Source organism: Anomaloglossus baeobatrachus, chromosome 1 (genome assembly GCF_048569485.1).
Source record: "Anomaloglossus baeobatrachus isolate aAnoBae1 chromosome 1, aAnoBae1.hap1, whole genome shotgun sequence".
NCBI classification, from domain to species: domain Eukaryota; kingdom Metazoa; phylum Chordata; class Amphibia; order Anura; family Aromobatidae; genus Anomaloglossus; species Anomaloglossus baeobatrachus.
Genome location: NC_134353.1, coordinates 679,313,653 through 679,340,377, shown reverse-complemented (window position 1 = coordinate 679,340,377; position 26,725 = coordinate 679,313,653).

Below are 26,725 nucleotides of genomic sequence, written 5' to 3'. Positions count from 1 at the left end.
TGGTTCCAGGAGAAATAAAGCTAATTTTCTGCGGGTGGTGGCTCGAGCCTCTCACGGACCCGGGAGTTGGCGCTACAAGCGGGGATTTGGGTGAGGAGTTCCACGGCCGGGGCCGCGGGGGCTTGGTTTGGGATGTAAGTTCGTGGCGCCACCCACGGGTTGTGGTGATTGTAAACACCACCGCTGCGGTGAAGGTGATGGGGCTCCCGGGAGCGGTGTAATCGTGCAGCTAGGTGTTGACCCCTCTGTGGGTAGGGGGGTGTTGGTCTCGGGGCCCGGTTGGCGAGGGCCTGGGTGCAGGGTGAAGTGTTGCGGTGCGCTGCCTGATGGCACTGGTGTACTCACTCTGACACAAGACACCGGAGTCTCTGGTAAACTAAACGGAGTGATGAACAGCCAGCTGCAGCTTCTCCCAGAATAGGTTGGTGGTATCCGCCTTTTCCTGCACCTCTGTGTGTAAATGTTTGACTCCTATGCCTAGACACCGGTAGTCCGCTCCCCCACTCGTAAATGCCGTAGGAGCCCGTTTGCCCACAGACGCTGGCCCTTTGGTTCTCTATGCCTTGGCGGTGGCTTTACCCTGTATGGTTGGGCTGTTGTATTCTAACGAGGCTAGTGTGGGATAGGTCCTAATGTCCAGTCCGCAATCAGTTGATTTGACTCAGCCCTGTCAATTCAGGGCTTTGTACTGGGCCTGAGTACCCCTCCTGGTGCTCCGGTTTCCAATCGGTTCCCCGGTTTGGTACCGGCGGGCCACTGCCCGACCCCGGTCCCTACGATTCCACCGGTTGTAATCCCAGCTCCTGCAGGCGGCCACCACCGTCTGCCTCCTTGCTAATGGCGACTGGGCTCCGACCCAGCCACCTGGTAGTCTCTTGGCAGGCCTGGACACAGGACTGCCCGTACACTTGACTGCTCTCTACCTCCTCTAGACTTGTTGTCGTCTGTTTTCCCGCCTCCAGGCCTGTGAACTCCTTGGTGGGTGGAGCCAACTGCCTGGCTCCACCCAACTTGCGTGGACATCAAACCTGGAGGATGGTGACAAGGTTTTTAGTTTGACTGATGTCACCTAGTCGGGAGAGGGGTGTGGTGTTGTGTGTGACTACCTGGGATGACCTGACTAGTCCAGGGCGTCACATTCCCCCTTGGTTTAATGCAGACCGTCCATGGGCTGCCCATCCATCACCAGTTTATTTTTGTTTCTGAACAATAGAAAACGGGAACAAAATACAATTATACTAACATTTGTACAAACTTTCAACATTTTTAGCTTTTTGGATCTTCCCTTACGGGAGGCACATACCTGAACGTTACGAACGTCAAACACTTTTGTTAATAATACGGGAACCGGGTCCTCAGTCACCCACCCAAACAACCTAGCCTTGACGCTGCCCCTAAGAAGCGGGCAGCACCCCCTTTCTTCAGTCCAGGAATGGGCCCAGGTGTCTTCCAATGGGACGGGTGCAGGTTTCACAGTTCTTTCAGAGGCCCCACATCAAGGCGACCCCTGACTCGGAGGATGGCCACCGGTTGTAGTGGTTGCGGGCCTCAGCCAACAGCTTCCCGCAGGCCCATCCTCCAGTCTGCCTCTCCGGAGGCGGTGAAACCGGACGGCCAGTTAAGGGAGGTATTATTTACAAGCCCGATAGCTTTTGGGTGGCCAGCCAGTTCTCGGTCTTTTCTTTTGTAAAATGGGGGCAACAAAAGTCCCAACGGGGACGGTCAGTAGGGTCCCAACGGGGACTGTGTCACTTTGCAGCCGGATTCTGCTGCCTTTACTTTAGATCATCTTCTTCATATTCTTCCTCCACCGTGACTTCAGAGCTGTACGGTGGGGGAGGGGACTGAGAGCGCACCAGACTCTCATGGCACGCCCTTCTCTGAACACTGAGGGCAAACCAGCCCCTCTCCCCACAATGGCGGGTGTAGCTAACCAGCTCTCCGGGAATCGGGTCACGGTCCGGGTGACCCATAGACAGGTGCGGGTACACATCTTGATGGGATACGAATACCTCAGCCTCCAGTCCAGGCTCGTAGACAAATCCCCATCCACGGTCGAGGTCAAATCACCGGACTTGGCCTTCGTACCTCGGACCCCGCACCCGGTAGGTGGCACTTCGCAGGTTGTCCTTCTCCCGGATCGTGCGGGCAAGGATCTCTGCTTTCCTTCTCTCACAGGCCTCGATCTCCCGGCCCGTCTGGTTTGGCCGCCGCTCCCAATACGGGGCATCGGCGTGCCCGGGGTCTCTATGGGTAGGGGTCTGGCCCAGCTGGAGTTCCCCAGTGGCGGCCACGACCATCACCCCTCTGGGGTGAACCCCACTGTGTCGTGGCCGGCCCTAGTGCCTTGCAGCGGCCTTCCCTCGGAACCTCAGCTGAGGCCCTAGACCCAGGAGCGGCCTGCCTCACCTTCGGGGCCTTCTTCCGGGTCATGCTCTCCTCTTCGGCCAGGCGGACTGCCGGGGCCGGGACTGGCGAGATCACGTCCAGGACGGGCACCTTCCATGGCAACAGGGTTGGTGCGGGCCGGGTGTACGGCAGTCCGCAAGCCACGTCTACAGGCGGGTCCTCATGGGCAGTTGGGGCAGGTTCCACCGCCGGTGTTAGGGGCGGCGGACTGAGCGGGAAAGCAGCCACAGCTGGAACGGGCTGTGGAGGAGGCGACAGGGGAAGCGGGAGTAGACAGGGTCCCTCAGCCGCAGCGACCGGACCTTCCAGGACATAGGGGCGTGGGTCGCCCGCTCGCTCCTCCAAATTCGCCTCCATCTCGCGTGCCCGCACATCCAAAGCTAGCTTGCCCACTGTTCCATTAAGTACTTCACATGTACTTGTAGGCGGCAACACATCAAAGTCGTCCGGGCTTCCACCCACGCCGCTGTTCCGGGCGCGGTTTCTGGGAACTCGGGTTCTCCTGACGGGGCGGACATGGTGCTGTTGAGGAGTCCAGGAACCAAACGGGTAGTAGAGTCCTAGCGTCCCTGCCTTTTATCTCCTCAGTCACATGAGGCTGGATCTTCACTTGCCCACACTTGGTGTTTTCCGAGCACTTTACTTGCTTTTTGCTCTGCTCTGCTCTTGGGGGGCGGGGCTTCACTTTTGCGCCCTTTCTGTTCAGGGAAGATTGCTCGGGTGGGAACTTTTCGCGCCCAAGATGGCAGATTCTCCAATTTTTCAGCGGGACGCCGCTGGCGACGATCTCAAGGCACACTTCCACAGGTAAGTGGACAGTTCTATCTTGCTCGCAGACGCCAGAAGAGTCGATGTGTACCGCCCCGCGGGCTCGGCTGCGACCGCCAAGCCACTCGGATCTGTGCTCGTACTGCGGGTGGTGGCTCGAGCCTCTCACGGACCCGGGGGTCACGTGACTCTGCAAGGGAGTTAGCGCTACACGCGGGGATTTGGGATGTAAGTTTGTAACACCACCCACGGGTTGTGGTGATTGTAGACACCACCGCTGCGGTGAAGGCGTGGGAGCTCCCAGGAGCGGTGTAATGGCGCAGCTAGGTGTTGACCCCTCCGTGGGTAGGGGGGTGTTGGTCTCGGGGCCCAGTTGGCGAGGGCCGGGGTGCAGGGTGAAGTGTTGTGGTGCGGTGCGGTGCAGTGCCTGATGGCACTGGTGTACTCACTCTGACACAAGACACCGGAGTCTCTGGTAAACCAAACGGAGTGATGAACAGGGCCCGCAGCCGGCTACAGCTTCTCCCAGAATAGGTTGGTGGTTTCCGCCTTTCCCTGCACCTCTGTGTGTAAATGTTTGACTCCTATGCCTAGACACCGGTAGTCCGCTCCCCGACTCGTATATGCCGTAGGAGCCCGTTTGCACGCAGACGCTGGCCCTTTGGTTCTCTATGCCTTGGCAGTGGCTTTATCCTGTATTGTTGGGCTGTTATCCTCTAACGGGGCTTGTGTGGGATAGGTCTGGTCCAGGGCGTCACATTGCCTTATTCTGTAATTTGTAAAACTGTAAATTGCATAATTGAACTTTTATCATGTAACAATATCACAGATCTTACTAGCAGACAGGTCTACTTATTAAAGTGACCCTCTTTGAGAAAAACTTGGACTTAGAATAATGGTGTATAGTAAGTGCTATATATAGGGAGATGAATGAGAATTTTCCTTAGGTTGTAAATTTGGAGCAAAATATATGGGATTTGAGAAATATAGAATTTGTTCATATTTCATTGTATTCAAAATTAAGCCCATTTGGATTGGTTCTATTGCTTGCTTCCAGTGGTTTGGGAACAAGGTGTGAGTTAGAAATATCAATAGGTGAAAGAAACAGTTCAGAAGCTGTAAGTTCTTAATTTTTCGTTACCTTCATTATTTTTTAGAGTTTTTTTTATTTTTTTGGAAATGAATAGCAGGGTTTAAAGTTTACTTCAGTGGACAGTTTACCATATGTATGCACAACTGGAGCAAATGTCCCAGAGTGAATATCGCTGTTTCAGATTTGAGCATGGTGTCCATCTGGAAACTCAATTAGAGATTTAGAGGAGCAAAATGCAACAATAGGGGTAATTGACCATCTTGAGAAGAAAACTTGATCATTGAAGAACCACCTGGTGGGGTTGACATGGAAGATGGAGAAGTGGACTAGGGCAAGCAGGCAAGTAGCTGGAGTAATGTAGTAATGGGCAGTGAAAACAAGTCTAAAATGGGAAGACTGGTACTTTTTCTATGGTCCCAAGCAAAATTTCCAAATTTGGTGTGGATGGAAAGGTGTCAGTCTCAGATATCGCAACCCTATTACTTTCTGCTCTCCCAAACATCCAGAATAACAACCCAAAAATAGCTGATGGTTATAATTGACTCTATAATCAATAAAGTGGATAAAATAAGTTGTAGCTAAGACAACCTAAAACAAATGGTTTACTGTCTCCCTGGTGTCAGGGTCCAGTATTTGACGAGCAGATTGATTGATAAATTACTGCAAAAGGTTGATGATGCAGCTGCCGTTGTCTACATCTGAACCAGTGACAGAATAAGTGGTAGGGGGAGGATCATCCTTAAGAATATTTTTAACCTCTTCATAATATCTGGTGTACATGTATACAAGTGTATAGAGCGGGCTCATGGCGTGAGCGTGCACCATACTAAGCAGGTAAGACCTGCCGCTAACAATTGAGTGTAGAGCAGAGCTCCACCCCCAATTGCTAACCTTTGAAATTGCATTGTTGAACACTGACAGTGGGAGAAAAGCGGGAGAAAATGGGAGAAAGCCTTTTTAGGCAACCATTGGTGCACCCATGATGTGATGGCGGGTCGGCAATGGATTGCTATTACACGAGGGGGTCAACTGAAGAGCTCCATGCTTGTCACAACATAGCTTGTCAAAGAAGACTGTGCTGTACATAGCACAAGAGATCAGACGATCGCAGCCTATAGTTGCCTAAGGGAACTATTAAAAAATATGAAAAGTAAAGAAAAAGTTAAAAAAACATGAAAAGAAAAATAAAAAAAATAAAAGTTTAAATCACCCCTTTTGCCCCATTAAAATTAAGGATAATGAAAAAAAAATACCATACAAATATGTGGTATTGCTGCATTCAGAAAAGTGCAAGCTTTCAACATATTAAAATAATAAAAGTGATTGGTAAATACTATAAATGAAAATGGCAAAACTAGGCTCTTCTGGTCGCTGCAGTACCACAAAAAATGCTGTAACAAGCTATCAAAACATCATATCTATGCCGAAATGGTATCAATTAAAACGTCTTGCACCGGAAAATATATTGCATGAAACAGCTTTATCAACCAAAATATGAAAATGTTATGGGTCTTGGAAAATGGAGAGACAACCCCTGAAAATTTTTTTTTACCGACTTCTGATTTTTTTTTATCACCTATTATATAATAAAAGCACTGGACATGTTTGGTATCGCTGTGATCATACTGATGAAGAAATTCATACTGAAAATAATTTTTAACACAAATTTACACAATAAAAATAATTTTCAAAAAATCGTGTCAAATCTTTTTTTTCACAATTTCTCCCCATTTGGATTTTTTTTTCAAACAACGAAAACACAAAAACAAAAATTGTACGTGTTGCAAAGGGGTAAAAAAAAATTAGGCTACAAGCTGAACGAAAAAACCTCCAAGTCAACATTGTCAGGAATAGTGTTTTTGCCATGTGCAAAGCTGAAGTCTTGTTGATGATTCGAAGGATTTCTCTTCCTAAGGCCTCTTTCACACGTACGTGCCTCAGGTACGTGTTTGGCAGCTTTCTCACGTACCGGAGACACGTACACCTGTGGATCTATGTATTCCTAATGTTTTGGACACACGTAATTATTTGCGCACGAAACATGTGTCCGTTCCGTACTTCCGTGTGTCCGTGTGTTTCTCACGCCGACATGTCTGGTTTTCTCCGGCATCACAGGTGTCACACGGAATGCAAACGTGCCACACGTAACACACATGGACCACATAGATGTGTTCCGTGTGACACGCACATGAGAAAAGACATGTGTCTGCGAGAAAAAAAACAAAACATTACTCACCTTCTCCTGCCCTTCTGTCTCTGCCGCTTCTGTCACTTGCTGCCGACCGCCGCTCATTATGCTAATTGATTATTCACTTCACTGTGGCCGGAAGCAGCAGCAGCGGGGAGGCGGCAGGACCGTAGACCGAAGTTCAGCACCACGGACAGCGATGCCAGGGACAGGTGAGTAGAAAGTTCTCGTTCTCCGTGTGTTATCACGGATAACACACGGAGAACACACATAGGCCATACACACAGCACACCGAGGGCAATACGCACCTCTGACGCGTCCGTGAAAAACGTGCGTGTTTTTCAGGGACGTGTGAAAGAGGCCTAAAGCACTTGGCTGACTTTTCTTTGGGGTATAATCTGAATTCTGCAGACAATTGCACTTGAATGTCAGGGGCTTTCCTCTGTGCTGGGAGAAATAATTCTAGTATGGGTGGCAGAGTACTTAACCTAGAAAGGGAGAATACGGCAGAAAATTATTAGGTAGAAATATCAAAGAGAAGTCAGGCTTTATTAGATAGTGGAAAAGTGGACTGCAAAGGAATTGGGGATGATTAAGGCAATAAATAAGGTAATCCTTGTATTACAAACATCTCAGGGTCATGGTACATGAGCACAATAGAATCTTTGGAGCGAACAAGTCAGTGGAATGACAGTGGAAGGTCCCTCCACTTTGAAGACACTGCCACATCATTTTCAAGCATTTCATGACTGTAATTCTGAATATCTAAGGATACATGGTATTGATGTCCTAAATGGTGGTATCTGAGGAGGAAATGTAAAGAAACTCTTTGCCCAACGGGAAACAAAATGGATTGTCAGCTTGGGCACTGTGGTACCAGATAATGTCAATGTATTGCTGAATTTTGTTTCATTTTTGTAGCCTGTCACCAATCTCATTTGTATTATAGTTTTAACATTGTTGTTTTATTCTAATGATTGGTTACATGGGTTTATCTGTTGGCAGTTTTGTATGAATTGCTTTATGTACTCCTTGTTATCATGAAATACTGTATGCTGTATCCGATTGTATACATTTTCTCTGGTTAAACACTTCATCTGGCTTTATTGCATATCTGAAACTTGCATACTGTCTCATAATGCACTTATAGTCATATGAAAACGTTTGGGCACCCCTATTAATGTTAACCTTTTTTCTTTATAACAATTTGGGTTTTTGCAACAGCTATTTCAGTTTCTTATATCTAATAACTGATGGACTGAGTAATATTTCTGGATTGAAATGAGGTTTATTGTACTAACAGAAAATGTGCAATCCGCATTTAAACAAAATTTGACCATTGCAAAAGTATGGGCACCTCAATATAAAAGTGACATTAATATTTTGTAGATCCTCCTTTTGCAAAAATAACAGCTTCTAGTCGCTTCCTGTAGCTTTTAATGAGTTCCTGGATGAAGGTATATTTGACCATTCCTGTTTGCAAAACAATTCCAGTTCAGTTAAGTTTGATGGTCGTCGAGCATGGACAGCCCGCTTCAAATCATCCCACAGATGTTCAATCATATTCAGGTCTGGGGACTGGGATGGCCATTCCAGAACATTGTAATTGTTCCTCTGCATGAATGCCTGAGTAGATTTGGAGCGGTGTTTTGGATCATTGTCTTGCTGAAATATCCATCCCCTGCGTAACCTCAACTTCGTCACTGATTCTTGCACATTATTGTCAAGAATCTGCTGATACTGAGTTGAATCCATGCGACCCTCAACTTTAAAAAGATTCTCGGTGCCGGCATTGGCCACACAGCCCCAAAGCATGATGGAACCTCCACCAGATTTTACTGTGGGTAGCAAGTGCTTTTCTTGGAATGCCGTGTTTTTTTGCCTCCATGCATAACGCCTTTTTGTATGACCAAACAACTCAATCTTTGTTTCATCAGTCCACAGGACCTTCTTCCAAAATGTAACTGGCTTGTCCAAATGCGCTTTTGCATACCTCAGGCGACTCTGTTTGTGGCATGCTTGCAGAAACGGCTTTTTTCGCATCACTCTCCCATACAGCTTCTCCTTGTGCAACGTCTGCTGTATTGTTGATGCACATTGACACCATCTGCAGCAAGATGATGCTGCAGGTCTTTGGAGGTGGTCTGTGGATTGTCCTTGACTGTTCTCACCATTCTTCTTCTCTGCCTTTCTGATATTTTTCTTGGCCTGCCACTTCTGGGCTTAACAAGAACTGTAGCTGTGTTCTTCCATTTCCTTACCATGTTCCTCACAGTGGAAACTGACAGTTTAAATCTCTGAGACAACTTTTTGTATCCTTCCCCTGATCAACTATGTTGCATAATCTTTGTTTTCAGATCATTTGAGAGTTGTTTTGAAGAGCCCATGATGCTACTCTTCATAGGAGATTCAAATAGGAGAACAACTTGCAAGTGGCCACCTTAAATACCTTTACTCATGATTGGATACACCTGCCTATGAAGTTCAAAGCTCAATGAGGTTACAAAACCAATTTAGTGCTTTAGTAAGTCAGTAAAAAGTAGTTAGGAGTGTTCAAATCAAGAAATTGATAAGGGTGCCCATACTTTTGCACCGGTCAAATTTTGTTTAAATGCGGATTGCACATTTTCTGTTAGTACAATAAACCTCATTTCAATCCAGAAATATTACTTAGTCCATCAGTTATTAGATATATGAAACTGAAATAGCTGTTACAAAAATGTTGTTATAAAGAAAAAAGGTTAACATTAATAGGGGTGCCAAACCTTTTTCATATGACTGTATACTGTATATTGCTCCACTGTTTCTGTGTCATTGTGTGGCTTCTTCGCATGCTGGTAGCGGTGTGCGAGTGCGCGTCTGATGTGGTGTCCAGGGTTTCGCCCAGCGGTGTCTCTTTGGTCATGGCACAGGAGCTTCGGTGATGTATCCCCCGCCTTCCCTCATGCCTCCACCTCTTATCAAGTACCTCGTCACATGCGCCAAGACAGGCATTACTATTGGGTATTTAATGCATCATGTGACCCATTGCTGGGGTTACAAAAATGCCCTACTTGGGACATTATCTGTCATTCCCAAATGATGAAGGGATATTTGACCCATTAAAGGTACGTTGGGGACTTCTTCTCTGCATGTGCCTAAGCGGTAGATTGTTAGCTGCTTTATAATACTTTATTTCCACTTTTTATTATATACTTTATTACTGCAGCCACCCACACCCTGTATGTTTACATGCGTTTTATGGTACTTTTGGCTGACTGTTTCTGAATACACAACAACTTTTCAATGGGGGATCCTTTGTGATTGATAGGCATTCCTTGTCATCGTACTCGTAACATGCATTTGTTCTTTGTGTATGTTTAATATTTTTGATAATATTGTTTTATTGCATAAAAAGTAAACTTTTTTTCCTTCTCTTATATTTATTTGTGCAGTGTGCTTCCTGCAAGGTCTTTCTTAGGGTGCTGAATTTGTATTCATTCCACCATGACCTGTAAAGCCTACTTTACATGTTATGATTCTGCATACGATATCGTATGCGATCGTAACCGCCCCCATCGTATGTGCGGCACGTTCAATTTTGTTGAATGTGCCCACAAACGATTAACCCCCGTCACAAGTACTTACCCTTCCATACAACCTCGCTGTGGGCGGCGAACGTCCCCTTCCTGGAGTGGGAGGGACGCTCGTCGCCACATTGACGTCACGCGGCAGCCATCCAATAGAAGCGGAGGGGCGGAGCCTAGCGGGACATAAACACCCCGCCCACCTCCTTCCTTCCGCATTACCGGCCGGGAGCCGCAGGATGCAGGTAAGATCTGTTCATCGTTCTCAGGGTGTCACACACTGAGATGTGTGCTACCCCGGATATGATGAACAATCTGACGTGCAATTCATGAGGAATGAACGACGTGCGTGTGATGAACGTTTTACCGTTTAAACGCAATTGCACGTAGCTGTTACACATTGCAATGTACCTTACGATGCCGGATGTGCGCCACTTACGACGTGACCCCCGCCGACACATTGTAAGATACATTGCAGCGTGTAAAGCGGGCTTAACATACAACTCTAATAGACAAATGGATTTTGTGTCACTCATTGTATTCCAGAAAAGTGATGAATCAGAACTTTTGACCGAGTGCCCATCTCGTCCAAACTTTTCCTTTTTAAGTTGTTAAGTTTTACAAAATAAAAGCGCAAACTATCGATACTATTGATAACAAGTACACTGACAGTCACATAAAAAACATCAATTTAATGCTTTAAAAATAAAGTCAAAGGTATGATTATTTTATCAAATCTATTACTATACAACCAGTTACATGATTTAATATTATTCTGCATTTACATTACATATTTATTGACTAAGAGCATTTGATGCTATATGGTAAACTTAAAGGGAACCTGTCACCAGATTTGGTGACTATAAGTTGTGGCCAAAACCACTGAGCTCTTATATACAGTATTCTAAATTGATGTATATAAAATCCCAGGCAGCTGTGTAGAACGTAAAAATTACTTTATAATACTCACGTAAACGGTCAGTATGGTGCAGACTGGTCAGATGGGTGTCTCCGTTCTCCGGGTGCGGCGCCTCCTCTTTCGGCCATCTTTGTCCTCCTTCTGCAATGAGGTCCTGCGCAGGCGCACTTTGATCTGCCCTGAGCAGGGCAGATCAATGAATTGTAGTGTGCCTGCGTGGGACTGGCAAATGTGTATGACGTAGGACGCGTCATACACACAGGCTTCAGAAGAAGGACAAAGATGGCCGAAAGAGGAGGCATCGGTACCGGAGAACGGAGCCACCCATTCGACCAGTCTGCACCGTACTGACCATTTATAGTATTATATAAAGACATTTTTACGTTATACAGAGTGGCCTGGACTCTTATATAAAGCATAATAGAATGCTGTATATAAGAGCCCACTGGTAGTGGCTGCAGCTTATAGGCCCCAAATCTCGTGACAGGTTCCCTTTAAAGAAGCCGACAATCATTACACAAAGAAAGCAAAAAGTAACCATGAGGTGAACTTTTTTTCAGGATGGTTGTAAAAATATCACTTTTGCTCTGTGTAAATAGGTAAAAATGCTGGTAAAAAAACAAAAACCTTTCCTGCACACTACGCTCAATAAAGATCCATTTACATATAATGACTATTAGCAACAAATATTCCTGGGAATGCGCATTCAATATAATTTTGCAGTGTGAACTGGAGGCTGATTGCACAAAAATACATATAACATCATTGCTTTCAGCAGCGCCTTATCTTAAATCGACCAACCACTTTAAGAAAACAGATTATTAAACGTTAAAGGGAACTTGTCAGGGGCAATTTGCACCCAGAACCACAAGCAGTTCTGGGTGAATATTGCTAATCCCAGCCTAACTGTCACCGCATCTGGTAGCATAGCTGGAGATCTTTAGAAAAAGTATTTCTAAAAATCTTTTATGATATGCTAATAAGGCATTACCTCCCCTGGATAGACAGCCCCCTTAGCATGTTAGCACATCCCTGTGGGCGTACTAACATGCTAATGAATGCGCAGTTTCAGCGGCATGGTCACTCTCATCTCAGCTGCCACCGCTGGTTTTCGGCTTAGTGTGCAAGATCAAAATGTCCCTGGTCATGCGAACTACACCAGTTTGAAGCCAGGATGCATACACCCGGCTTCATAGTACGCATGACTAGAAGTGTGGGACTTATGATCATGCGCACTATAAAATATAGAAAGGACATACTGTGTTATAACACAAACCTTTGTCTTGTTTGATAATAAGGCTAGGAGGGGATGAATCAAAAGGTAATGATAATGGGGAGATAAAACAGGCTCCTGAAGGAAAATTATAAAGATCATGGTGAAAGATGGATATGAATCCTGAGAAAAGGTTACAGCCAGAGAAAAAGAGATAGTGAGCAGTCTGTACCTTGCAGTGGAGGAACTCCTATGTAGTGGTCGGTCCCCGTGTGAACTCCTACAGTGCATGTGGAGGGGAGGAGTACACCTTTTTAAATGGTGCCTGATTACCTAGGTGGGTCCGCTCCACCAGGAAATCCTGTCAGTGGAACGCAGGGCCAGGCCGTGGCACGCACGCCGCCCATGCGCGGAAGAGCCAGATGAGCCGATCGGCGCATGCGCTGGCGGCGGCCACAGCTGGTCCATGTGCGTACATGGTGGCAAAGACAGGAAACACGTGCAGCCCGGATATCCGGATAATGGACCGCATAGAGTGAACGTGGAACGTACGATCGCCCATGCGCAGAAGGGCCAGATCAATTTTATTTTCAAATCCAAGGGACTGCAATGGGATCAAATGTAGCACCACCATACAATAATATTTTTATGGCGTATTTCGAGGAGACTTTTGTCTACTCCCATCCTATGTTCTCGTCACATGTAGTTACATGGCGCAGGTATATAGAAGATATCTTTATGATATGGCATGGTGATCCCTCTAGTCTAAGTACATTCTACTCTGATCTGAACAGCTGTCTACCCAACCTCAAATTTACCTTACATTCAGACCAACACAAGATGAATTTCCTTGACGTACTCGTCCTGAAATCATCCAGTGGTATTATTTCAACTGATCTCTATACCAAATGCACGGATAGGAACAGTTTGTTACACTACACCAGTGCTCATCCTAGTCATATTAAGCGGGCACTACCATCATCCCAGATCAAGAGAGTTGACCGTATAGTGTCAGACCCCGACATACGGGAGAGACGTCGGGCAGAGATGAGTGACAAGTTTGTTGCCAGGGGATATCCACAGAGAATTGCGATACCAGAATCCACTAAAAGACAGACCAGTCCAATACAAGGCCCTAGAGCCACGTTTGTCGCAACCTATCATCCCTTTCAGGTGCAGGTTAAGGGCCTTATCCTAAAACATTGGTCGCTTTTAGGCCGGGCCTATCCCAATATTTTGGAGTTTCAAAATAGGCCTCTTTTTTGCAATAAGCGCCCTAAAAATCTGAGGGATACACTAGTGTGGGTAGACATTGGCTCTCAGATTAAGCAAGCACGACAAATGACACTACAAACAACCCATACTGGAAATTACCCATGTCTACATTGCATTCAATGCTTGAATATCACAAAAGGCAGCACTTTCCCTCATCCCCTTACAGGCAGGATTTTCCACATTAAAAACTTTTTTACCTGTGATTCAGCGTATGTTGTCTATTTAATTAAGTGTCCTTGCGGTCTCGGATATGTTGGGGAGACTACCCAACATATCCGAGACCGATTAAGTAAGCACAAATCGACTATTAGGTGTAAAAAGACACTCTTACCCATTCTTGCACATTTTATACGAGCAGGTCACACGGTAGCACAGCTACGTTATCAGGTTTTGGAACAAGTACCTCAACCTAGGAGGGGGGGAAATAGGGTACAGAGGCTGAAAGAACGGGAGGCATATTGGATCTATACATTGCAAACGTTAGAACCCTTGGGACTGAATCACGAATATGAGATTTTTTTATTAAACCTGATATGTCTTTTTGATCCTTTTTCTATATCTGGTCTGCTTCTCTAATCTTTTAGTCTTTCTTATCTTCATTATATCTATCTTACCTTTTTCTCCTTTGCCTTTTTTCTTTCTTTTTTTCTCTTTCTTTTGTTGATTTCTTATTTCTATAATTTGATTCCTATTTTTTCCTATTAGATACTACACATTCTTACACATGCTCTTTCCACGCCCTTAATACAAGGTTCATTCTTTTAACTACTATGTCTCTTTTTATTTTACAGGCGCTGTAGTTATTCCACGATCTCGCCACGGCACTGAATATCCTGTCGGCACTATTCACCAGCATCATATGGAGGTTAGTGCGTCCGCGCATGCGCGGTCTCGGCCGCATAATCGGCCGGTCTGCGCACGCGCCCGGCCCACTCCTCCCACCCGTTTGCATCACTCATCCATCGTGGCCGCCGCTGGCGCATGCGCCGATCGGCCATCTGGCCCTTCTGCGCATGGGCAATCATGCGTTCCACGTTCACTCTATGCGGTCCATTATCAGGATATCCAGGCTGCATGTGTTTCCTGTCTTTGCCACCACGTACGCACATGGACCAGCTGTGGCCGCCGCCAGCGCATGCGCCGATCGGCTCATCTGGCTCTTCCGCGCATGGGCGGCGTGCGTGCCACGGCCTGGCCCTGCGTTCCACTGAAAGGATTTCCTGGTGGAGCGGACCCACCTAGGTAATCAGGCACCACTTAAAAAGGCGTACTCCTCACCTCCACATGCACTGTAGGAGTTCACACGGGGACCGACCACTACATAGGAGTTCCTCCACTGCAAGGTACAGACTGCTCACTATCTCTTTTCCTCTGGGTGTAACCTTTTCTCAGGATTCATATCCATCTTTCACCATGATCTTTATAATTTTCCTTCAGGAGCCTGTTTTATCTCCCCATTATCATTACCTTTTGATTCATCCCCTCCTAGCCTTATTATCAAACAAGACAAAGGTTTGTGTTATAACACAGTATGTCCTTTCTATATTTTATTGTGACTCCACTCACTGAGACATGTACCTATATATTCATTTACTTATATATTCACAGACTATATCATTAGGTACTGCACACCCTTAGGGTGTCTATCCAGACCGAGACTTCTTATATAGTATTCCTACTGTATGGTATGTGCCAACTTTTCACCTATACACCCATTTCCTTTTTAAATGTTATACTAACAGATTGACTGATTTTCATGCCTATAGATCACATGAGTTATCAGACCAGATACACGTTGCCTTTGATCGCAAGGGTACCTCTTATGCTGACGATTTCACCTGTATTGTACACACAGCAATAGGGTATGTACACACTGGCTTGATGAAAATTATGTGTGTATCCTCTCTCAGTCCTATATACCTAGGATGACATTACTTAACAGATGTTTCATAGTATAACATCCAATCCCTTTATTACTCTCTTTTTTTCTCTCTTTTTTGACACATATCTCCAACACAGTACCTTACAGTGGGCTCCACTATTTTAGCATTACCTTTGAACTACTTGTTTGGTATATGCTATATCATTGATGTCAACAAAGGTACTCTTGCTGTATTCTTATTATGATTCTTTAGCTATACATTGTTTCTTATTCCCCTTTTTCCATTCTTCTCTTCTGCTGATTCATTACCCTCTGGTCCGTGTTCTCTTTCCTCTCTTCTCTCTTCTCCCCTTCCTCCTTTTTCTTTCTTTCTTCTTCTTTCTCTCTGTTTCCCTTTTCCGTATTCCTTTCTTTCAATCATCTCTCTGCAACCCCCTTGGTCCTCTTCAATTCATTCACTATTTATCACGTTTTCTGAATTTTCCTCTTTACAAAACTTTTTTCAGTTTGAGCCGGATGTATTATTTAAATATCTGTCTATTTCTAGGCATTCTATGTTCTCATGAAGACCTCATACATTTAAATACATATTGTTTTCTCTACAACCATATAGGTATGTCTTATGTACTCTTATTAACTCTTCATGTGGTGGTTTTCCCATATAGCGGTCATTTTTACCGTTACCTCCTCTAGATGACACTGTTTCAAAAATAGACAATTATGGTACATTATGCTTTTCTTATCCTCAACATAGATTAAATTATCAGTACCTAAAAGCTTGTTGATCTTGTTTTGCCTTTTCTCCCATCAGGTATATTCATATACTAAACGTGTATGGTATAAACATTGTTCTGTTTATGTTATACCTAATTCAATTTTTCTTTCTTTATATTTATATCATAGACTTTCTCTGACGAAGGCCTGTATGTGAAGGCCGAAACGTGAGAATTATTAATTTTTGGACCTTTGCATCAATAAAAACAAGCAAACTGAAATTCAAGCATTATCTTGTCTCAGACTCTTATCTTTTTGTGTGCCCGAGTTATTATTTTTTGCTTAAAGGGAATTGTGACGCCCTGGCAAAACCAGGTTGTCACAGAGACTGCACAGATCTTCTAGGTGCAGGACTCCATCCTTTTTGGCATACCAACACAAACCGACACCCAGGTACATAACACCAGCCAGCAAAGCCTAGTCAACCCCCATGACAATAGGGACACACCAGTGGGCGGGACCAGGCGATTGGGAGCACCCACCTAGGAGTCCTGAGTAGAGTTGAGCGTGGTTTGTGGTTCGATGTATGCCAGTTCACAATTCGAGTGATTTTGGGGGGTGTTCTAGATTGAACTAGAACTCGATCTTTTTGCTAAAAGTTTGGCAGCTCGAGTTACGTTTGAGAACGGTTCTTTCAGCAAAAAGCCTAGCTAATTACTAGCTGGCTTTTCACTGTAATAGTGTGAGTCACTCTGTGATTCACACTATTATCATATATCAGCGTATAGTGTGCGGGGGGACGGGTTTTAGATCTGTGGTGCTGAGAAAATGCCAATCGACATTTTTTGTTTTTTTTAAGCGCGCGTGCAGTGGGGCGGGCCAGCATGTCAGCCAATCCCAGACACACACACAACTAAGTGGACTTTTTGACAGACAAGCAAGGGCATGTGTCATAGCCTGTCCATGTCACATGTCCTTACATTATAAATACGGCCATTTTCCCTCAGGACTAGAGTTGAGCGCGGTTCGCGGTTCGAGGTTCTCCAGTTCTAGGCTCGAGTGATTTTGGGGGCTGTTCAAGATCGAACTAGAACTCGAGCTTTTTGCAAAAGCTCGATAGTTCTAGATACGTTCAAGAACGGTTCTAGCAGCAAAAAGCAGGGCTTTTTACAGCTACAGTGTGCAGGAGCCATCGCTGGCAGCCTGCCAGAAGCTGGTAACCAAGATAAACATCGGGTATCCAACCAAAGCGCTTTGGTTAGTAACCCGATGTTTATCCTAGTTACGTGCAGGAAGCCCACACTTCCCCACTCAGCTCGCTCCGCCCCCTCCTGCCCGCGGCATGTACACACATACACACACACACACACACACACACACACACGGTCCCGCTCGGCTTACCTGCAGTGATGAAGTCCCGCCATCCCGACCTCAGCGCTGTCACTGTCCTCCATGGCCGCCGCTTGTCACATCACCTCTCGCTTCCGACCCGAGACTGACTAGTGGTGACGTCACGGGCCTCTCGCGATACTTGGTGTGAAGGCGCCGGTCATTGAACTCAGTGACAGGTGCTGTCAGTGTGCTGGAGATCAGCGCAGGTAATGTACCTCGCTGACAGCAGCACTTGTCATCCATCCCCTGCAGTGACCTGGGCTGACCCATTGATGTTAGCTCAGGTCACTGCACTGCTCTCCCAGCCAATGGGGAACATCCTTCTCTTCATTGACTGGGACAGTGTGGATCGTCATGGCAACTCCTTGGATTACACCAGACCTGGATTTGTTTTTCTTTCTAATAAATTGGTTAAAGAGGGAATGTTTTGGGGAGTGTTTTTTCAAAGAAAAATGTGTTTGTCGTCTATTTTTTTTATTACTGACTGGGTTGGTGATGTCGGGTATCTGATAGACGCCTGACCTCACCAACCCCAGGGCTTGATGCCAGGTGACATTACACATCTGGTATTAACCCCATATATTACCCCATTTGCCACCGCACCAGGGCGTGGGATGAGCTGGGGCGAAGCACCAGGATTGGCGCATCTAATGGATGCGCCACTTCTGGGGCGGCTGCGGCCTGCTATTTTTAGGCTGGGGAGAGTCCAATAACCATGGACCTCCTTAGTCTGAGAATATCAGACCCCAGCTGTCTGCTTTACCTTGGCTGGTGATCCAATTTTGGGGGGACCCCTAAGTGTTTTTTTTTTTTTTTAATTATTTATTTAATTTAAAATAACAGCGTGGGGTGCCCTCAGTTTTGGATTACCAGCCAAGGTGAGGTTGCCAGCTGTGGTCTGCAGGCTGCAGCCGTCTGCTTTACCCTAGCTGGCTACAAAAATAGGAGGAACCCTACGTCATTTTTTTTTTTTCATTTTTTTGGCTAAATACAAAGCTAAGCACCCCTTAGTGCCACATGAAAGGCACCAAAGGGTGCAAAATTACAAAATGCAGGAGAGTGGGACATTATGTGTCTTTCTGCCATTATAATGACAGAAAAGACTGATATGAAGTGCACAAGCACAAGAAAATCACCAGAGCGCTCTACGCTGTGAAAAGCAGTAGAAAATGGCACTGGAGTGAACATGTGACCGCCTCATGTAGGATGAAGCTATGGATCCTGGGTAAATTTATGCATTTACCCTCATTCAGTTTTTTTGCAGTACACAAAAAAAACGGAAGGCACACGGATGACAAACAGATGACATACGGACCGTCTACGGAACGAAAACGGATGCCACACGGATGCACCCGTGAAAAAAAACGGACAGTTTTTTAAAGACCACAAAAATGGATCGGTCGTGTTAATGTAGCCTTATTCTGATCTGCCGTTTATAAACAGCAGGCAGAAATAAGTGAATAACGCCCCCCAGTGTCAGAAAATCTCAGGGGTTTCAGGGCTAGCTGAGACCCTGGAGATCATGATTCAGGACGATTTTTCCGGTCCCCGCTCACGTGATCACAGGTATACACCGTACACCGATGATCACGTTACAGTAAATGACAGCGCCGGTAAAAAATTATTTATCTCCCATCTGGCATGAACAAACACTTCTCCACTTCTCCACTTCTCCACTTCTCCACTTCTTCTCCACTTTTTCTCCACTTTTTCTCCACTTTTTCTCCACTTTTTCTACATTTTTTCTACATTTTTTCTCCACTTTTTCTCCACTTTTTCTCCACTTTTTCTCCACTTTTTCTCCACTTTTTCCTCCACTTTTTCTCCACTTTTTCTCCACTTTTTTTCCGTTCTTTTTCTATGGTCGGTCTACCCATTAGCTCTGTCATGCATAGTGTAGCTCTACACCTACTGCACATGTTACTTTATGATTGACATCTCTTTCGTACCAGAGCTGTCTAAGCCTACTCTGACCCCATATTTGTCATTACTATATTGTCCTTGTACTGTATTATGACATTTGTATCATGTGTTTCATTTCTTGCTGTGTTGCAATTTTTTTGCTGCATCCCAATTGTACCTCTACATTGTTCGAGTTTATGTTATTGTTCTCTCACTCTTATGTGATACTGATTATTGTCATTTTTCATGATTACATGCAGATAAGTCCAATCTGACGAAGGCTCAGACCGAAATGTCATTTGTAACTTGTTTTGGACAAAAACATATATGCTTATGAAAAAAAATGTTTTCTTAATACGGACCAATAAAGAGTGATTTTGCATTACTATCCGTTGTGACTTACTGACTTAGTCTGGGAGATTTAGAGTGCCGAGGTTACTCACTAATTTTATCTATTATTACCTCTGAGCACCTATATACCAGTGAGCAGAGCTTCCTCTACAGTAGTTCTCCTGATTAGGCATGCCCTTACCTCATGAGCAGGGCAATGCAGCTTTGGTAGCAACCATTACGACATGGACTCTGCTGCTGTGGACCCGGGGAGAGTGAGTGCAGATTCATTGCACCCACACTCCTCACATGAAGGGTCCGCACTCCTAGAAAATGAGGGATATGTTCCCTGAGTGTCTCCCCCCCATATTCTAGACGGTCCAGAGTCATCGTGGGACCCCTTTTTTTTTTTTCTTACAATAAATTGGTGAAAGAGGAAATGTTTTGGGGACTGTTTTTTCAAATAAATGTCTTTTGTCGATTTTTTATTTTTGTTAGTACTGACAGTTTATGATGTTGGGTATCTAATAGACGCCATGACATCACAAACTGCTGGGCTTGATCTCAGGTGACTTTACAGCTAGTATCAACCCGATTCATTACCCCGTTTGCCACTGCACCAGGGCACGGGATGAGCTGGGGTGAAGCGCCAGGATTGGCGCATCTAGTGGATGCGCCACGTCTGGGGTGCCTGCGGCCTGCTATTTTTAGGCTGTGAAGGCCCAATAACTATGGACCTTCCCACCCTGAGAATACCAGACCACAGCTGTCCGCTTTACCTTGGCTGGTGATCCAATTTGGAGGGGACCCTACTTTTTTTGTGTAATTATTAATATTTATAAAATAATTATAAAAAAAGAGCCTGGGGGGACCTCCACATTGGATCCCCAACCACGGTAAAGCTGCCAGCTGTGGTTTTCAGGCTACAGACGTCTGCTTTACCCTAGCTGGCTATCAAAAATGGGGGGACCCAACGTCATTTTTTTTTTAACTATTTTTTAAATAGAAAAAATTAATGGGCTTCCCTGTATTTTGATTGCCAACCAAGGTAACGACAGGCAGATGGGGGTGGCAACCCATAGCTGTCTGCTTTATCTGCGCTGAGAATCAAAAATACTGCGGAGCGCTATGTCATTGTTTTTAAAGATTTATTTTTACAGCACTGTGATGTCCAGCAATCAAAATACAGGGAAGCCCATTTTGTTTTTAGTTATTTAAATAAATAATTAAAAAAAATATATATGGGCTCCCACTGCATTTTTTTCTATTGCTAGCTAAGGGTAATCCAAGCAGCTACTGGCTGCTAACCCCCACTGCTTGGTGTTACCTTCACTGGCAATGGAAAATCCAGGGAAGCATTTTTTAATTTTTTTGGCCAAAAAACTACAAAAAAAGGACGTGAGCTTCGCCATATTTTTGTATGCTAGCCAGGTATAGCAGGCAGGTGCTGGAAGAGTTGGATACAGCGCCAGAAGATGGCGCTTCTATGAAAGTGCCATTTTCTGAGGCGGCTGCAGACTGCAATTCGCAGCAGTGGGGCCCAGAAAGCTCAGGCCAACCTGTGCTATGTATTCCAATCCCCAGCTGCCTAGATGTACCTGGCTGGACACAAAAATGGAGCGAAGCCTACGTCATTTGTTTTCTAATTATTTCATGAAATTCATGAAATAATAAAAAAAGGGCTTCCCTTTATTTTTGGTTCCCAGCCGGGTACAAATAGGCAACTGGGGGTTGGGGTCAGCCGTACCTGCCTGCTGTACCTGGCTAGCATACAAAAATATGGCAAAGCCCACATAATTTTTTCAGCAAAAAACTTCTCCATACAGTCCTGGATGGAGTATGCTGAGTATGCTGAGCCTTGTAGTTCTGCAGCTGATGTGTGTCTGTATGGAGAAGAGCAGACAGCAGCTGCAGAACTACAAGGCTCAGCATACTCCATCTAGGACTGTATGCAGAAGTTTTTTGCCCACCAAAAAAATGACGTGGGCTTCGCCATATTTTTGTATGCTAGCCAGGTACAGCATGCAGCTACGGGCTGCCTCCAACCCCCAGTTGCCTATTTGTGCCCAGCTGGGAACCAAAAATATAGGGAAGCCCTTTTTTTTTTAATTATTTCACTTATTTCATGAAATAATTAAAAAAACAAATGATGTGGGCTTCGCCCCATTTTTGTGTCCAGACGGGTACAACTAGGCAGCTGGGGATTGGAATCCGCAGCACAGGTTAGCCCGAGGTTTCTGGGCGCCTCTGCTGCGAATTTCAGTCCGCAGCCATCCCAGAAAATGGCGCTCTCATAGAAGCGCCATCATCTGGCGCTGTATCCAACTCTTCCAACAGCCCTGGAGCCGGGTGGCTTGTTGGGTAATCATGAGTTAATACTGGCTTTGTTTTACTAGCCAGTATTAAGCCAGAGATTCTTAATGTCAGGCACGTTTGACCCGGCCATTAAGAATCTCCAATAAAGGGTTAAAAAAAAGACACCACACAGAGAAAAAATACTTTAATAGAAATAAATACACAGACACTTTAGAGACTCCATCTTTATTACCCCCTGTCAGCCCAATAAATCCCCAATAAACCAGCGCTGATAAGAGGTTTTTAATAGAGGCTTAAATTATAAGCAGCAATTTCAGCGTTCCAAGTGCCTTTAAATGAAGTTGAAGAAACTGAACTTCAGGATTGTAGTGACGATTGTAGTGAGGATGAGGTGCACCAGCCCATTACTTGATGGGCTGGGGCACCTCATCCTCACTACAATCCTCACTAGTGTAGTATTAGTGACGATTGTAGTGAGGATGAGGTGCACCAGCCCATCATGGGCTGGGGCACCTCATCCTCACTACAATCCTCACTACAATCGGGAAGCAGCGTGCAGCCTTCACTCCGTGAGTGATCAGTGCTGCTAGCGGTAACAGCGGTAACGCTGACAGATGCGTTACCATAGCAACGGTGCTTCCGGAGCCGCGGTTAGCGGTGACATCACCGCTAACTGCGTTGCTATGGCAACGGTGATCTCCGTTAATGACCGGCTGTGTCAGCCGGTCCCTAACGGAACGGGGAGTCGACCGTATGCTAGAGCATATCGCCGGTACACGGCAGTACACAAATGTGCACCGTGTACCGGAGAGATGCACTCGCAGGTCCTACATGACGTGTCATAGTCATGTGACCAGTCTGTAGCCAATGAGATAATAGCCACGTGACTGGTCACATGGCTATTTTGACATCACGATAGGTCCTGCTTCTCTGCTGGCAGTGCCGGTCACCGGGAGGATTCAGCGATCATCGGATGGAATAGCGGCAGGAGACAGAGTGCAGGAGGGATCGCGGGGACCGGTAACTGTTATGACAATGTTTATTAACTGTTTGTGTACATTTATCATGCATTTTTATGTGTTTGTGATTGCCTCCCATTATAGCCTATTGGTTCTAGTTCGGTTCGACGAACGTTCGACGAACCAAACTCGAACGGGACCCCCGTTCGGCAAACCGACCTCGAGCCGAACCGTGACCGGTTCGCTCATCTCTACTCAGGACGCCATTATCTGCCTTCTGCATCTGGGTGACAGTCACCGCTCACGCAGTTCCTGTTACCGGTCTTGCTGTGTACGCTATACACACAATGCTCTACAGATTAGGGACAGAAGTTTATTTCAGCCCTTTTCAGGGCTAATTTCCTCAGGCTCAGAGCCATAGGTGACAGTCAGGTCCATGGAAACGCTGTATACAGCTTCAGATAACAGTGTCTGTGTACCTAAGCTCATGGAATTCCTTGCTGCATTTCACTATTAGGAAGGATAGAAAGTGAGGCTTCCTTTCCTCTACACTAACCCACAACCCGGCCACTGTACCCTCCTGCACATTTTTGCAAAGCCATTTTAATTGAAAAGAGTGCTGCCAGTTAGTGCCATCCAAAGAGTAGCTGCTGTACTCCATTATTGTGCCACTTGTGCCAAGAAAGTCCCACCACCTCTGCATTCTACCCTCCTGCACATTTTTGCAAAGCCATTTTAATTGAAAAGAGTGCTGCCAGTTAGTGCCATCCAAAGAGTGGCTGCTGTACTCCATTATTGAGCCACTTGTGCCAAGCAAGTCCCACCACCTCTGCATTCTACCCTCTTGCACATTTTTGCAAAGCCATTTTAATTGAAAAGAGTGCTGCCAGTTAGTGATATCCAAAAACTGGCTGTTGTACTCCATTAGTGTCCCACTGGTGCCAAGCAATTTCCAGCACCTCTGCATTCCACCCTCCTGCTCATTTTTACTAAGCTATTATAATAGAAAACACTGCTGAAACATAGTGGCATCCAAAAAGTGGCTGTTGTACTCCATTAGTGTCCCACTGGTGCCAAGCAATTTCCAGCATCTCTGCATTCCACCTTCCTGCTCATTTTTACTAAGCTATTATAATAGCAAACACTGCTGAAACTTTAAGGGCCATAGTTGCATTGTCAGGGATAGTCAGTATTGTTTCTTCAGCTGTCAGTAAAGCTAGACCACCTCTGCAATCTACACCACCTCTCAATTTTTACTACCACATTTTAAGTGGCCAATCTTGTCGCTATCAAAATGAGTGGCAAAATGACAGATGCTGGTGTAAAGGGGAACAGGCCTGTTGGAAAAGGAAAAAAGTTTTTGTCCGTGAGGAAGGTGGCAAAGCTACATTAACATCTGCTGAAGATAGGCCATCTTCCAGCAATGGTAAGATGTCTACTACTTTTCGTGGACAATTCGATGTGCTCACTTTGTTACGGACCCGAACAACTGTAACAAAGGTAGATGATGTACAAAAAAAGCACATGCTTGAATGGATCTCAAGTGCTCCAACAAGTGCCCTCTCCTCTACCTCAACTACCGCATCCAATAAAAAACAGTCCTCTGAGTTGTCATCCCAATCACACTTGCTTTCTCCCAGCTCTCAAGTCTCCATCCGCCCTGCACAGTATGGTGGAACAGAGATGGCTGAGTCTGCAGAGCTGTTCAGTCACACTATAGCCTGGGAATCAGAGGTCTGCTCCCAAGCTACAGTGAGTACAGACCAGGAAATGGTCTGCAGTGATTCCCAGAACCTTTGTGACTCAGATTCAGGCCGTGATGACCAAGTTTCTGAGCATAATGTTGACCCTTATTCACAAACTGTAACACCTGTTGTTAGAGACAATGAGGAACATACTGATGACGATGAGACGCAGATACCAGATTAGGATGACAACTTAAATATTCAGTCAGGGCAGGAAGAGGCTAGGTCTGAGGGTGAGGGGAGTGCAAACACAACGCTTGATGAGGAAGTTCTAGATCCCACCTATTGTCAACCTACAGTCAGGCACTCGAGGAGGTCAACAGAGGCGGTGGAGGAGGATGCAACTGACAACGAAGTTACCTTTTGCCTTCCTCGACAGAGGAGGAGTACTGGTAGCACGTCTACAACTGCATCCTCAGCCACCACTCTGCCTCTGAGCACTGGTCGGGGTGGCTCAGCAGGTAGCATGTCCTCTAAGCCTTGCCTAGCCTGATCCTTTTTTGACCTTGCAAAGGATCGCCCAAATCATGTGATCTGTAAAATTTGTCGGGAATCTGTAAGTAGAGGCAAAAACCTCAGCAGTTTGACAACTTCTTCCATGAATCGTCACATGAATAAATATCATATGTCCCAGTGAGAAGCTTACCGTGCTGCAATGTGGCCTAGTGGAGCCGACCATCCACCGCCTGCCCCTTCCAGTGCATCTGCGCGCTCTTCATCTTCTAGGACTTTGGGGACAGCTGTCACACCTGGTTTTCCACGCACACCTTCCACCACTGTAACCGCAACAGGCAGTTTGCTTGGTAGGTCGTCAGTTGGTTTGGAAGGGGAAACAAGTGCGTGTGTACAGCTCTCTCAGACATCGATAGCACCAACGTTGGATGAAGGCAACATCATGTCTACGCCTGCACTTTCCTCAAAAACCTGCATTTTTCCAGGGACACCCTACTCACCACCGTCTACATACAGCAGCCAGATCTCTGTCCCTCAGATGTGGACAAATAAAAGGCCATTTCCTGCGACCCATGACAAAGCTAAGAGGTTGACTTTATCCCTCTGTAAGCTCATGGCTAATGAAATGCTGCCTTTCTGCCTGGTGGACACACGGGATTTTCAAAACCTTATGTCCGTCGCTGTGCCCCAGTACCAGATGCCCAGTCGCCACTACTTCTCTAAGAAAGGTGTGCCTGCGCTACACCAGCATGTCGCACACAACATCACCACTTCCTTGAGAAACTCTGTGTGTGAACGGGTGCATTTCACCACCGATACTTGGACCAGTAAGCATGGACAGGGACGTTACATGTTGCTGACTGGGCACTGGGTAACTATTCTGATAGATGGTGAAGGGTCTGCTGCACAAGTCTTGCCATCCCCACGACTTGTGCATCAATCCTCTGACTGTCCAAGTTCCTCAACTGCTTCTGCCTCCTCAACCTCGTCTGGGTCCTCCACCTCCGCCACAAGCCTGCCTAGTCAGGCTACCAGAGTTGTAACGGCGCAGAAGGAATCATGCACCCCTCATTACTATGCTGGCTGCAGAGTGCAACGGCATCAGGCGGTCTTTATCTTGAAATGTCTTAGAAATAAAAATCACACAAGCGGCTGAGTTGTGAGCAGCTCTGGAGACTGAGTTTGGTAAATGGTTGTCTCCATTCAACGTGCAGCCTGGTAAGGCCGTGTGCGACAATGCTGCACACCTGGGTGTGGCCCCTCACCTGGGCAAGGTGAGACACATGCCTTGTATGGCTCACATGTTTAACCTTGTTGTCCAGCAATTTTTAACACACTATCCCGGCCTAGATGGCCTTCTGCACAGGGCACGAAAACTGTCTGCTCACTTCCGCCATTCAAGCGCCGCAGCTGAGCGACTTGCATCACTCCGGAAGTCTTTAAGCTCCTGCCGGTTCATCGGCTGAAGTGCGATGTACCAACACGCTGGAATTCGACTCTCCACATGTTAAAGTGACTGTGGCAGCACCGCCAAGCACTGGTGCAATACGTCATGACGTATAGCCTGGGCCAATGAGATGCAGAGGTGGGGCAGATCACCC